At 40.0% G+C, this 15,656-nt stretch overlaps 1 long non-coding RNA gene across 20 annotated transcripts in view; it reads right to left on the reverse strand.

Moving 5' to 3' along the window:
* LOC110361046 (uncharacterized) overlaps positions 1-15,656 on the reverse strand; it is an 80,577-nt gene that overhangs the window by 17,115 nt on the left and 47,806 nt on the right. Inside the window, exon 7 of one of the 20 annotated variants that reach the window (XR_010473399.1) lies at positions 519-10,137. The exons of the other annotated variants lie outside the window; for them this stretch is intronic. This is a non-coding gene — a long non-coding RNA (uncharacterized LOC110361046). Of the gene's footprint in view, positions 1-518; positions 10,138-15,656 lie in introns of those variants that run through there. 20 annotated transcript variants of the gene reach the window in all.

Consider the following 15,656-nt stretch of genomic DNA (forward strand, 5'->3'; position numbering starts at 1 on the left):
TGTTTCTTTTTCACTTCAACAGCTTGTGTCTCACAGGTGGAGCAGAGTGCAGCCTTCATCTGCCAGTGGGGATTGCTCCCATCTAAGAAAAGCACATCTCTTGCAAAACATCTCATCAGCTCATTTACTGTACTCTTATTCCCACTGACAGAGGGTGTAAAACATTACAAACTAGGGACCAGGTCAGGGTGACCACAGAGATAAAGTTTCATTGCTCCAGGTAATAAAGAGCAGGTGCACGATCAGTAGAGAAGTCCCTGCATTGCTCTTGCTCCTGCCAAAATCCAGAGTTCAGAACAATACAGTATAAAAATCAGAGTGGGGAATCACTAACCTGGTTGCTGAAATTCATTTTATTAATCTATATGAGGTCAGAATGACAGCTGGTAAAACAAATCTCCTGAAACATTTTGCGTTTTCTTGCTTAAACAGAACTAAAGGGGTATGAACTTATTGTATTTTTTGTATATATAAATTAAAATAGCCCTTTAAAAGTACTGGTGAACAAAAATAATCCTATAATATTTCATGACCTCAATTCCTACCTTCAGATAGCCAACAAAAATGCAGAAAAAGAGGTAAAGGGGAAAACAAAGAGGGAAAAATAAAAAAGTGGGTGATCATGAAGGGAAAGGAAACAAGTGTGAGGAACTAAAGGTAGAGAAGAGGTCTGAGAAATAAGGGTGCTGAGATAAAGCTTTTCTAATTGTGCACATCCAGGAGTATGTGGCTGAATCACAGGATTAGGATAGCTAATAAATGTGTTGGGTGCACAAAAACACCAGCACCTTCCCATGACAGAGATTAGATTTGCTCTGTTACTACTGTCTGTGAAGTAAACATGACCATAAAAAGGGGAAAAGTTTATTTTGTTCCATTTCTTTTATTTCCACCCAAAATAATTCTGTTCTTTTTACATTTCTTCACGTGCCAGCAGCCTGTCTTCAAACATTTTCACTTTGGCAAGATGCCGCCTAAGTCAATAAAAAAGAACTCCAAGTGTCATGTAGAATAAAGACCTGGGCACAGATTTCCAAATGACTTTAAAGTAAAATTTGCTTAAAAGCAGGCAAAGAACTCATATCTAGACATCGAGTCTCTGCTTGTAAAATTCAGAGGTTAAATTCTTTAACAGAAAAAGCTCTCACATGCATCTCTCAGGCATGCCCTATCCTTGCTTAAATATTTGAAATGGTGAAAGTACCTGGGATAGATGAGAACATTTCCATAGACGCATGTTAGAAACCTACAGCACGAAATTAAATGACTTCACTCTTTTAAGTGACATTTCCAATTTTCACTTATCAACTATTATGAGCTATAATACAACTTTTTAAAGGAAATAGGAAAAGTACAGCAACAAGAAACACATCCCAGTGTGTATTTCTTTTACTTTGTACTTCAAGTCAGTCCAATTGTGCTGCAGGGCATTTAGTTTATGCAATGCTGGAGTTTGAAAACTACACACAAAATTATTTTTTGGATCACATTTAGTATGATTGATTTATATGCACATTTTGAGGTTTTGTATTTTGCTCTGCTTTTGCCTAAATTCTGGTGCAGACGGGCTCTAAAAAATCATCTTCGTAGCAAAGCAAGAGAAACATCTCTATGTAGCTTCCATTTGCTGATGTAAAGACTAAATTTTAAAAGTAGGTGGCTTTTATGTGGTCAAAATACAAGTTTCTCTATTAACTTCCACAGGTCGAGGGTTTTGCTAATAGCCCAGTGCACCTCTGTGAACTGGCTGCTCCTGTCAGGCAATGGCTGGGTTCACAGTGCCATTAATTTTACTGTGTGAGGTACTGGTCTTCAGAGAGATAGAGTCCATTACTTAATATTTAGTGGCCAGCTTAATGGACCTGCTTAATTATATAGCTTCTGGTCTGAAAGAATGACATATTAGGATATTCTCATACTGTTTTCCTTCGCTGGGAATTGGGAACATACCTCCACCATCTCTCCAAGCAGCACAGTGAATATTGGCAGCATTGCAGAGCTGGGAATTTGATGAATGCCCAAAGGCAGCAGAATTTTCCTGCTGTATCCCAGTGCAATGAATAATAGCATGGTTTAGGGTGCCCTCCCAGGACTAAATCTGTTGATTGCCAATGGCAATAATGCTCCTGACTCCCTTTGGAGCTTTTCAAAAGCCTCCTCTAGCCCAGAATAGCAACGACTTCCCTGGAGCTGTGCAAGCACAGGGATCTCTTGCCTTTTATCTGCTGCTCAGCCTGTGGAGTGAATATCAAAATCACCCACTCTTGGTCGGCAGCCCAGAGATTTGCAGATCTGGTTTGTTTCCTGCTCGGCAACCCTGATGGTATCACAGTTCAGAGGTAAAGCAATAATAGATTCACAGAATGTCCTGAGTTGGAAGGGACCCACAAGGATCAAGTACAACTTCAGTCCCTGTATAGGACAAGGCCAAAATTCACACCATGTGTCTAAGGATGTTGTCCAGTCTCTTCTCGAACACTGTCAGGCTTGGGGTTGTGACACCTCCCTGGGGAGCCTGTTCAGTGTCCAGCGCCCTCTGGGGCTGTGACACCTCCAGCTGCATCCCATGGCCAGAGGCAGCTGTGCAGGACACAGGCTCCTCCAGACCAGTTACCACCCAATGCATGGTCGTATTGAGAGGTCCCTCGTACTTTAGTGAAGCTCTGGTCACGTTTCACACCAGGGGCTGGAGAAGGGGCCGTGTGATAAAGGGGAGCAGTAAAGCACATCTGTAATCACCAAGAAGGCTGGGACTTGCATGGCTCCCACAAGACATTCCAGACAAAGTAAACCTGAGCCCTATGCATGTTTTTAAGTGGGAGAATTATATCCCTCTTTCTTGGTTTTAGGCAATTCACTGTCTGTCCCACTTGTCATTTGGACAGGGGGATATTCTTGTGACATCAAACGCCACCACTGCAGGGAGCTGAAACTTGTCCATTCATTTTGAGGAGTATAGAAGAAAATATTTCCCAACCAGCACTTCTCAAAAACTTCAGAGTCACTTATTTGTCACTTTCCCAGTCAAACTTCCCTTTAGGGTTAATTCAAAATCAAATGGAATCTACATTTCATTGTTAACGGGGGTCATTCTGCTCCACTGTGGTTAAGTATCTTCAAGGGCTGGCATGCTTATTTTTGGGTTTGTATTTTTCATGACAAGATAGAAAAGATTATTTCCTTGTATCATTCCTCTAGATCAGATTTTACTTCAATAGAAATACATAACTTCATGAAAGGGTAACTAAGGATACATTTCTGGATATAGGTAGCTGAATTAAGAGGTGTTACATTAAGGATTCTGCTTTAATAGAAGGAGAAGAAGAAAAACAGCATAAAAAGGGACAAAGACTATTATAAAAATCAGCCCTAGTCATGAAATATCTCCTGTAGTATTTATTTACATAATGAACATGTCCCAGATTTTACATGTTTGCATTGGAGTATGACCGTTTTCCAGTTGTCGTTTAAAATTCTGATAATTCGTTGCTTCCCACCTACATAAATGCAGGTTGTCTGATACGGAAATGTAATACCTGATTCATACTTCCATCTTTTTTTCCTGTAAAATCAGGCATAAGAAACCCCCAATGTTATCTCTCATAAGCCAAAGAAATGGAAATGTCTGGAGTAGGATCTGATCCAAGAAACAGTGCTTTTCTTTCTGGACTACCAACATGCATTATTTAACAAAATCAATACTCTCAATCCAGTCAATGGCAAAACAATTTATTTACCCTTCTAACACTTGTATTAGCATGTTCGGTTGAATAACAGAAAGAAATGCAGTCTGGAAGGTATGGGTACAAAAAAGACCATAATAAAGAATTACCTCTTTGAAATCAGAGCTTAATTTTGGCCATAACTCTGACACAAGAAATGGCCAATTAAGAGCTAGGCTTTTGACACCATCATAAATAAATCCATGGATGAGGAATGCTACTGATTCACAGACAGAGAAATAAAAAATATGGAATCTAGACTTGTTTATATCTTTCTAATTTTATAGCAATCTATCCAGTGGCAGAATGATTAATGCCATTTGGTTTTGACTCGTGGCATTTTAGCTCCAGGAAAAACAAAATAGAAATACTTCTGTGTTTTAGAGAGATTTGCTTGGTTATGCTATCAACACCATTTCCCTAATGGCAAAAGAAATGTCAGCATTAAAAATAATTACATGTGGAAAAGAAACTTCATGATCTAAATTAGTGGATGCACCGCGTTATCTACAGAAGGAAGAACGGGGTGTGTTATGTACTGTGCCCAAGGCTAACTTAATTCCTTAGCTTTAGATTGCTTGGCATTAGTTACCTGTAATTATTTTTGTCCTTTCATTGAGATTTATGTCGGTCTGAATCATCCTTTAAAACCTAATTAAATCAGCTATTTCCTTTTCTCTTAGTCTCATTCAATGCTGACTTTGTTCTCATCTTTTCTTATTTGGATTTTAATCTTTTAAATGCTTGTGAAAATCTCTGGAGAAGAGGGATTCACATGAAACAGAGTGACGTGAATGGATGCACCTCACTAATTTCTGAGAGATTTTGTGCTCCCGAGTGACTAGATTTTCCAAAGTATTAAGACATCTTGCTTGATGCCTTTTGGAAATCTGGTTCTGGGCTCAGGATGATACTGTCCCACTCCTTATGTGCAAATCTTCCCGAAGAGCTAAACCTGTGCACAGCTCCAGGTACTGAGCTTTAGACCTGACAAGAGAAGCCCAGGCTTACAGCTCCATAGTACACTTAGTTCAGTCCTAATGTGAGAGCAAAATGATGGCTGTTGTAGTTGTGCTTATTAGTAACTGTCATGGTTGCAAAGACAGGTTCGACTAGGCAACAGAAATCTCTTTCTCTCTGTATTTTTTCTTCCATATGTGTGGTTGTATGTATGTAAAAATACATTTTTAATTCATTTTTACACTTCACTTTCAATAACGAGAGAAGACTTGCTCTCTGAATTCTTTTTGTAGCTATATCTTCAAGCTGCAGTGTATTTATTCCCTTCCTCTGGTAAAGAAACTCTAGAAGCTCATCAAAACTGAGAGAGTTGTGCCTGTGTAAAACTGGTTTCAACATTGCATCTATTGTGTAGCTAGAGGAAAATGTACAGCATTTTCAGAATCCCACAGAACCCAAATATTTGCTTTAAATGGATGTGAACAAGGTCACAGCAATGTCTGTGAGAGCCTAGACCTGGGATCATCACTGCTCTTTAAAATTAATCTCATATAATAAAATTAATCTTCTGTAATCCATGAAAATTAGGAAGTAACAAGAACTCTCTAAGACACAAGCAGACTGTAAAACAAGAGCAAACACTGATGGTTGGAATCTAGAATTTGGTCTCATTAAAAACCACAATAGAGGCACATGTAGATCGAAAATCATTATGTCTTCAGGTTCTCAGTATTCAGAAATGTGAGAATACCAGTAATTGCCTTCTAAATTAAAATCCACCTTATAATCATGAAACGCTTTATTAATTTTAAGGCACTCTCCTCAAACTTTTTAATTTGCTCTTAAATTGAAGCACCTCTTACCGCAGAATAGTACAGCGTATGCTAATTACTGATCCTGACTTACAGCTTCAGTGCTTTAGTGCCTCATTCTCATGTAATTGCACATAATCCTGCCCTTTTCCACCCCTGTTCTGTGCATATGCAAAGCGTGTTTTAATTCCAAGCAACTCCTCAGCACATGCAATTTTATTTCTGAATTCTACTCAAAGAAACAAGGGGCTGTGCTCTGCAGAGCTTAGCGAAGGCAGAATCCTCCGGTGCTACCGCAGCATCATCAGGCATATGGAATTCAATAGGAATACGGACAGAATAGATGTATATGTTTTTCATCTGAGCAGTGGAGCAATAGTGGATTATTTAACAGGAAAAATAAAAATCCCCCAATACTGTTTTGGGGAAGAAAACAAATAGTCTCTATTTAAACACGTTTGCAATTCTGGTAACTGGCTTTTATGTGTAGATAGGGAAGCTTAAAATATTTAATGGAATTTTCTGATAGTTTTCCCAGCTAATATCTAAGCAAAAGTGAATTTTAGAATCTTACATTGCAATTTTTTAAAGCTCTTCACAGACGTATTTTTTAGTGTTATGAAAACTCATTATTAATTGCTCTTAATTGCTTGAAATGTTGTCTGTAAAAGCAATTGGGGAGTAAATTGTGTTAGCTGGGAAGTCAATGTCATGCATCCAAACCACCACATTCTGGAGGCAAATAACAACATTCGATTCAAAGAGCAGTTGCTTCTGTCACATAAAATCATATTCACATAAGCAGGAATGAGTTGTTTTATGCTGCTCTTGTATTTTGCCTTAGAAGAAACTACCTGATCATGTACAGGAAGGGAGTGTGGATTTACAGAGGATGATAAGAAAACGTCTCCTCTAACCCCAGTCCTCCACATATCTAAAGCCTGAACTGGTTCCAAATTTCAAGTCCTGTTTAATTTATCTCTTGCTGCTCAGTAGATGAGAGTTGTCATGGGGTAATTCCAAGGGGTCACTGCAGCTGCACCAGGGATTGCTGTCTCCCGTTAAGTGTTGGCATTGTTGACTACCAGACATGGGAAATTAATACAGAGCGCACACCACAAAGCTGAGACATCATCTTCTCTCTGATACACATCTATTTCTGGCAAGCTGTGATACAGCCCTGAACTGTGTCTATTTCATGCATGCAAATGGAACAGTGAACATTTATAAGTGCACAGGCAATAGTGTCTTTTTTACTAGAACTATCCTCCAAAATTCCTGTGTTTTCTTAAACACAAAGGGATGAGAACTCTGTATTGCGTGAGCCAAAACCTGAACTGATGAAAATCAGTATTCAGCAGATCAACATCTGTTTACATCAGCTGAGAATTGAGAGCAACACTGCAAACTGAGCAGTGCATACGGAATGCAAAATGAGTTTTCTGCGGATATTTAGGCTGGGGGAATCCATAGCTGGTTTTCCAGCATTAATCCTAACTACTGTGGTTTTGTCTAAACAGATTGGTTTGACTGGGAGAGTAGGGTGAGCTCAGACCCCCTGCTAGAATTGTGTCATACAGTTTATTGTGTAGCTACCAGCATATAATCTTATGGGTAATTACAGTTCAGGAGCATTTTACTTAAGGAAACTATAATTAGTGCTGTAATGGTTAGAATAGGGTTTGAAGACTTTATTCACAGCTAGTAAATGATGATCAGTGCAAACTCTACAAGTCATAGGGTTCTGAAGCATGAATAGGTTCATTTTTCCTGGTGCATGTCAAAACAAGCAAAAAAAAAGAGACAATATAATTCATGTTTTGACATTGATGGAAGACAGAGGGGAGGGAAGGAATTGCAAATACACCTCAGTAAAATGTCCAAGTGTTGGATTGCCTAGAGGACCAATGAAAGCTCATTCATGTCCAGTGAATTCTTCTTTTATTTGGCTCAGACCCTGAGCAAAATGGGGACCATCTTCCCAAACAAGATGTATATACCCCCAGTTTTATCAGTCCTTAGGTATGCTCCCTCTCCCATGCCTACTTTTCGTACTTTAAAAAGTAGATATATGCTATTATCAGGTAGAAATAAAAACATCTTTCCAATGACATGTTAGATACCTAAGATGTGATTCATTGCACCAACTTGCCATTAGCTTAAAGTTAAGCTAGACCAATCTAAGCCTATGCCAATCCCTTAGTTTCTTTGTATGATGAATAAAAGGGCAAAGGCACCTCCAGAGGGCAATTTTCTCAATTTGTTTCTGAACTCTGTGGTTGCAATAAATCGGTTATTATGGAGCCCTACCTTTTACATAGCAAAAATGAGATTTTAGTCTAAAAGTAGTTTTGATGAAGACAAGTAAAGTACTGGGGGAAAATTATAAGCAACAGAGTTGAGGACAAGGACAAAGGCAAAGGCTTGCTAAACACAGCCCCAAAGCTCAGATGACTGTTTGGGTTAGATTTCTTTTACCCAGACACACCCGCAAGACCTCTAGGTATTTATTTCACCCTATTAGAAGGATACTATACATGAGTATTGCGTGTCCATATTAACAAGACAAGTAACTGCTTTTCCAGACGAAGTCACTGAAAAAATGATTTTTACCTTCCTTCCTACATGCCAACACATGAGTTGAAGGATTTGGGGTTTGTTTTTCCTGTCACAAGTGAAGACATCACTAATGAAAGCAAATAATTCTTTCTGCCTTAGGATTTAGCAGTTTTTGCCTTACAAAGCAAGAGGGCTCAGTCTTGGGTGGGTGAAAAGTTCCCATAAAAAAGACATTCACAGAGTTTTAGGACTGGATTGGGGTTTTATTGATTTTATCGTACTGATCCTGCAGAAGCATACCAGCTGCTTCAGAGAAAAGTACAGGAAGCCTTACAGAACGCAATTATAGAATAACTTGCTGACAGGAAAAAATTCTTACTAGCCCCCATTAATTAGAGGTTATCTTATGTCCTGGAAGCATGATGACTTACATCCTTTCCAAAAAGATTGTCACACTATTTATCACTTTTGATCTTCACTAGCTTTTAAACTGCATCTTAAACCACATTTTTCTTGGTTCAGCTTTCAAGACTTAATAGCATGAAATGAACAGTGTTTATTTACAATGAAGATGTAAACTCTTTTGTATAAATCATACAAAATTCTTCATTATATCACAAATTATTGCTGAGCATAACAAAACTGAGCCATCTGTCACCGAAAAATAAGCAGAGCTTTGAGGCCTTCCCTCATAAATTCAGCAGAACATAATCACATTTTGCAACAATGAATTATAACAAACAGGATGAGTTTTCCTACTTTAAAAATCTGCTATTAATTATTAACTGGATCAAGCTTCTCTACACTTATTTGACCTTATGCCAAATGTGTTTGGGAAACTTCTGTCTCTGTAGTTTTGCCTGTCCCTCTCTGGCATACGATGTGGGGCACATACTCTTAAGTCTGACAAACAGAAATATAAACTAGATGGTTGTAGCGCTGAAGCTGGAGACTTACAGACGTGTAGCAGTGGTGAGAAACACCCGGCCAGAGTCCCTTACAATGTTTAAATATAATCGTATGTCGCTCTAGGCAATTAAAACCATCTTGCTGTTGCCTCTGATGTTGGTCACTGCTAATGCTTCTACTGTTTCTACTACTGATGTTTAAAGTAGCACTGCAGCATATGACATTGATCATGGCACAGCCCAAGAATTACGCCATGTAGCTGGTTTTCAGCCAACAGCACTCCTAGTTCAATTTTGTACCTATCTTGGCCATCGGGAAAAGGGGCTTTGCGTGAGGAAAGGGGCCTGGAGGTTGACCATGCTCCTCCTAATCTCCCTTCGACTCCCCCTGTTTAAAAGCTGGTTGTGTTTTAGTTGGTTTGTGCTCAGTTTTGCACTGGTGATATTCAATACTGTCCTTGCTGCTGTAAGCCAGTGTGCAATAGTGACATGTAGCCAGTTAATTCAGCTGGGGCTGGAGATGCCCTGACCTGTCCCTGGAGCTGCTGGCTGGGGTGGAAGGACCCTCAGCTTGGAGCACTCCTTGGCTAAGATGCCATAAACAAGATTCGTTTTCACTTAGGAGACCCCTTATATATATTTTAAAAAAAGGTCTAGTGCAGTCTTGTAGGCTTTGAAACCTGTCACGCTGTCTGTGGCTCCAATCAAAGGACCATTTTATATTACTTGTCATGTATGTCAACGGTTGCCCTTTCAAAGCATACAAATATTGCCTTTGTTCCTGTGACAGACACCGTCTTGCCCACAGCTCTCAACACTCCTGGTGTGGTTTCTGTGATTTTTTTTTTTTAATTCTGCTGGAACTTCCTGCCACATCTGTTACTAAACAGAAACCCAAAAGGAAATCAGCTTTCACCTGTCAACTGCCATGTGCATATGACCTCCCCTTTTCCATCACTTTCCATTAATGTCTTTCATCATTTCAAGGGCTTTTTTCACATTTACTTCTATCTACTCCTTTGGGAAGTGCCATTTTCCTTTCTAGCTACAGCCCCTTTGTTTGTCATATTTACCGCATTGAGCCTACACATAACGCCAGCTCCTGTTTGTCATTGGGAAATGCATCCTTTGGCCTCAGGAAGAGGTGTCCCCATCTGTGTTCCAGTGGTGGCTTTCCTAGGAGAAGGGTTATCTTTGGCACCCACTGCTGCTTACCAGCCCGGCTCTGCAGCACTGACTTTTTGCAACAGCTGTTTGGCTCACAAAACCCAACTGTTTCCTCCACCCCACTGACCCAGGGCTACAAAACAGCACGGACTAGCAAAAAAACAGATGGAAGGACTAGAGAGATGGGAGTTCTTTGTGTTGTTTTTTTTTTTTTTAATGTGACCCCAAAGACCCAGAATTCAAGCAGATTTGGCAGATATTTTATACTCTACAGCAAGAAAAATCCCTAAACGCCTAGGCAGAGGATTTCAGAGGGAAGAAGCTTAACCAGAAATTGTGTACTCAACACAACAGTTGCACAACAGTTGTTGTGCATTACACAGCTTAGATTTACACACTCCCCAAAACTTCCCCATGTAAATAAACTGTAAGTCTATACTACTTATGAGCAGGAAAACACATAGCACTTAAAAACAGTCAATTCAACTGCCATAAATACAAAAAGAATTAAGCAACTGTATATGATCAGAGGCCAACTACTAATGGGGAAGATCAATATTGCTTGAAGCTATGAATCATTCAAGTTTGATTCTTCTCAAACTTACATCAGATTGCTATTATTATTACCAGATCCCAGTGAAGTCATTTCTAATTTTATCCATGCAAGATATATTATATATGTAAAAGTACAGGAAGAAATCTTGCCCCACAGAACTTGATTGGCCATTGACTGCCACAGAACTAAATGTTCACCCACAGGATTTTCTTTCCTCTTCTGGCCTCCACTACAGTCTGGGGCTCAGCAAAATAGAGAGATTCAGAAAATAGCCACTTTATTTCCAGCATCTCTAAGAAGTCAGTCTCATGGGAATTTGGAAGCTTAAGGTTACTGGGGATAGAAAGTTTTGCAGGAGCAGCCCTCAAACTGCTCACAGCATCCTCAGACTACTTTGTGAAAACTCTTTCTTTGGAGGTTTTTGAAAGTGTGTCTTCATACTAAATGCGCCGTTAGGTACTTTCCAGAGGAATCTTTATGTTCATGACATGACTTGGAAAACATTTCCTAGACACAGTGTTGGTTTCCAGTGAGGTTCTGCCTGGCTCGTTTTGGTTTCCATGAAACACAAAGAGCTCATGTGACTGGCCCAGGGTGATTCAGATCCTCATCTGGTGTTGGATGCTGGCAGCCTCCTGGCACTTCGTCCTCCTGTCTGACCACATAACCACTTATCCTCATAAGTATAAAACTCTCTGAACTATTCTGCTTTGTTCAATTTTCTGCATGCATGGGCCATGGTTGCTGTGCCTTACACGTTACGTTCAATCTGTATGTTGTTCCAGCTCTGCTTCTTTTTTAAATGTTTTCTTTCTGCATGAAACCTGTGCCTCTTTAAATTCAGCTCAATGTTTTTCTTCATGCAAATAGCATCAAGATTTGACCCAACTAACTCTCCTTTTAATCTATTAGTTAGAGTACCAATATAATTTTCTATATATCCAACCCCGTGTTTTAACGTGGACATTTAACAGCATCAGTGAGGCATTGTTTTTGTGAGAACAGAAAAAAGACTTTTTATTATTTTAGCAATCATTTCAGTGCTTACTTTCATCTGACCTTTATCAGCTTCCATCCAGAAAGTTTACTCCTGCATAGTTAAATATATAAACACGCACCCACACACTTATCTCTGTGTTCATACACATCCATGCAAATAAACATTTCCAAACATTTCTGGGTGGCAGTGAACTGTTGTCTCTGAGAAAAAGGCGTATGGACAATGTGGACATCCACAAGCTCATTAGAGGAAGTGGGAGCCGGCAAAAATTATGACATTAACTATCGGTCACAAACACTGTCATAGGGAAGACAGCAATCTACCACAGAGAGAATTTGCAGGGTAATGTTATACGTCTGCTTGTGGACCCTCAATTGTGACTGTATTCCTGGCTTAGTTTTTGAAATACACAGCAGAAAGATATACTTCCGAGAATTACTTTTGGCTTAGGTAAATATTTCTGGTACCATTGCATGAGTGGCATTTTTTATTTTAAAATTACATGATCCACAAAAAGTGCCTCAGGGAAAAATGACTGAGAAGTTCAAGCATAAATAAGCTTTAATTTTAATATTTTACAAGTGTAAAACTTACCTGTGGAAGGTCTTGTTTCATTTTTCAACCTGTTGTCAATTCAGAGCACAAAAATAGACAAACTGAAATGCTCAGGATCCATTTTTTATAGATACTTCACTCCCAAGACAAAGTGAGCTGCTAGATACTGAGCATCATTAAAGAACTTGCAGCTGTGTTTAGCACTGATGTGAAGTGCTAGAGATTTGAAAATAGTTTCTTGGGGCCGTCCTCAAAAAAACTGGCTGGATGAGACTCAGAAGTTACAAGGGATTTTCTGACCTTCCAACCAACTTACGTCTATGTGTACAGGTTCACTGTGATGGATTGCGGGCCTTCAAGGTATTTGTGCACCTAAGCTTCCTTGATGTTAGACCTTTAGTGTTAGGCATTAAAAAATTCAAATCACTATTTCTATCTATGCATAATGTTGTGATTATATTGTGTCTATATATGTTGCATATATATGTCGCATATATTCAGGTCTCTGCCTTCCATTCCCTTCAAACACATAGAAAGATAAACTCTGTCTGACACTCATACAGCTTCAGCAGGGTGGCTGGGGAGGAGCTGCAACCCAGAGCAATCTCCAGCATGGCCATTGGTCATGAGTTGGAACCAGGATATATGGTCTAAGTCTCATCTACCATGAGCAGAAGAGCTCTAATGCTCTATTTTTCTAAATAACAATCTGAATTCTTTTTTTTTTTTTCTGAAATAAAGTGACAGTCACCATGCTTTTTTATAAGCAGACTAATGTATCAGCATGTGCAAGACATAACCTGGGCACATTTCCCTCATGGAGACCTCATGGGATGAGGTGGGGAGCGTGTACCTTTGGGAACGCGGCAGAGCGGACGACGTGCCAGGCTGCTTGGCAGGGTCAGGGCTGAGGCAATGCTGGGTTTGCAGAAGGGCTCAAAACCAGGGGAAGCTTTAAAGCCAGAAAGTGACAGCCGTGGGTAGCTGAGAGGCCTCCGAGGTGAGGCAATAAATGATTAGTGGTTTCCATGATCTCACCTTTTGACTTAGCTGCCCTATTTAGCCTCTGGGACTGTTTACATGGAGCTAGCCCTTAGTAACTTGCTCAGCGTGAGGCAAGAAGTGTGTGTCCTGAACAAGAACAGGCCTTTCACATCTATTTTTAACGCTTTTGGGGCTCTCACTGAACTACTTCTCCTCTGTTTTATCCAGCACACTATACCTGTGAAAGGGTCTTGGTAAAGCAACTGCTTTAAGAGATGCCACTTTACAGACTGCAGACAAAGGCTTGATTGTTAGGAGGGGTTTCCCTAAACAGCAAATAAGAAGGATGAATATATTTTTTTCTATTTTTTGCTAAAACTCCCAAGTGCATATTTTGAATAGCACATACTCAGAATGTTGGTGGAATAAACTCTGAATCCGGATTTGTCAAATCTGGCAGAGGTGAATTTACGAAATTCACAGCAGGGATTTACTGATTTAGATATTCAAAGTCTGGAACCTCAAAATCAAAATAAGGTGTGCAGTTGTCTAATTTTTCTGGGTGTTTGGGTTTCTGCCTGTGACGTTTTCAAAGCACCTACATCCCTGCTTCTGAACATGTAGAAACTGAGCCCTAGCATAATTGAGAAGGCTGGTACCTATCTCAGCCTTAAGCCAGAGCAGGCTTCATAGGATGTCCTGCCTGTCAGCCCAGGGTGGATTTGCTCAAAACGTAACCATTCTTACGGGAAACGCAAAAAAAATGAACAAAAACTCCCTTTCATGTGCAGTCAGATATAAAAATCAGCCAGTTGAAAGCAGGATGTCACAGTGTCATTTCAAGTGAAAACGCTGGAACGTTCCTCAGGAATGTCATGACTCAAGTCCCTAAATAGGACAAACCCGAATAAACAATAACAATAACAAACCCAGGACACCTAAACTCCAAAGCAGGGCTTCAGAACTTATATTTAAGTCATTGCCTATAGAGCACTGACTGAAGTACTTTACCTGTAATGTAAAAGCCTAGTAATATTTTTCTCCTTTGGTTGAGGTGACTCAACCCTCACCTCCCACAGATGTGCTCTAACCCTTACCACTAAAATGTATGGTTTTCTGAAGTGGGCATTTCTCATGTTAAAGGTATTTCACTTTGCATGGAACAACTAAATAGTCTTTGGGCAACTGAGAGTATTTGAGAATTATGCTTTAACCTGTGTTTAAGGATATTAAAGTTCCTTGGAGGGAGGTTGGCTGTCCCACACAGCATAGGTTAGCAGGCAGGTTGCAGGTGTTGCCGACACAAGAAGGTGAAGAAAGGGGCTTTTCTATTTCTTGTGCAAGTATTTGAACCACAAACCTCATACTGGGATTTTTAGGTGGTTGATTAAGAAAGCTCACTTAGAGAAAAGTTGGGAGTGAGCTGCCCCAGCCAGCCTGTGTGAGTAAGAGAGTTTGCTCTGGCTTCAGCCAAGTGCAGGAGAACCAACCCCAGTCCTCTTGCTGTATGATGCTGCTCTCCAGCCCTCCGTCCTGATGTCTGAACAGTTCCTACCAACCACCTCAATCATTTTCTCTTTGGTTTCAGTGGCCACCAGCAGTTTCTCATTCCCATTGCAGCCCATGCCTTGGTTCTGCCTGTTGCGTGCTCTCTCTGTCAGCACCGTGACCATCTCTGACACCATCCTGATGTGAAATCATTCCAAAATTGCATTTCTCAGTCAACTGTTTACCCAGGTCTCACGCATACTCATGTGATAACAGCATCACCTTGAACCTGGGAAACTCTATTACACTTTACAACTCCTTAGTTATTTCTCGGGAGCTACATATTTTCCATGGGCTGCTAGATGAAGAGCCTTGCCTATGCGACAATGCAAATGATGACTCCTTTTTGGAAAGAACATTGCCGAGACTGGCAAACTAAGCACAGTGTTCATATGTATTGGGCACAGTCTGAGCACATCTAACTAACCAGTTACCTTACAATAAAAGATCAGTAGATATCTCAGTTTCTGAATCTCAAATAGTTTGAAGGATATGGACATGCTCCCTTAGGTCTGTTCAGGCCTTAGGTCTTGTTCAGGAGCAAAACACTCAACACCAGTTTCTTAGCAAAAAGTAATTGCCTTGGACCTCAGTGATGCCAAAATGGATTACATGTTTCTCTTTTTTATTTTTTCCTGGACGATTCTTGAACTTTCACGACCAATGCCTCCCAAGTTTACTTTCAGACTCCTTAGTCAAATGTTGATATTGTTTTCATGCCTGGCTGTGATTTGGTTGTGATCTCAAGTGGCTGCCATGGTAATGTTAAAGTTTGACCTAAAAGTAAGATGTTGCAACAAGGAGCTTGAATCTTCCCAAGCACATTTGTCCTATACCCACCATCCTGTCCAGTATTACTTGTCAAAGATTTTGACCACCTCAGCT

This window comes from Columba livia, chromosome 6 (assembly GCF_036013475.1).
Source record: "Columba livia isolate bColLiv1 breed racing homer chromosome 6, bColLiv1.pat.W.v2, whole genome shotgun sequence".
NCBI lineage: Eukaryota > Metazoa > Chordata > Aves > Columbiformes > Columbidae > Columba > Columba livia.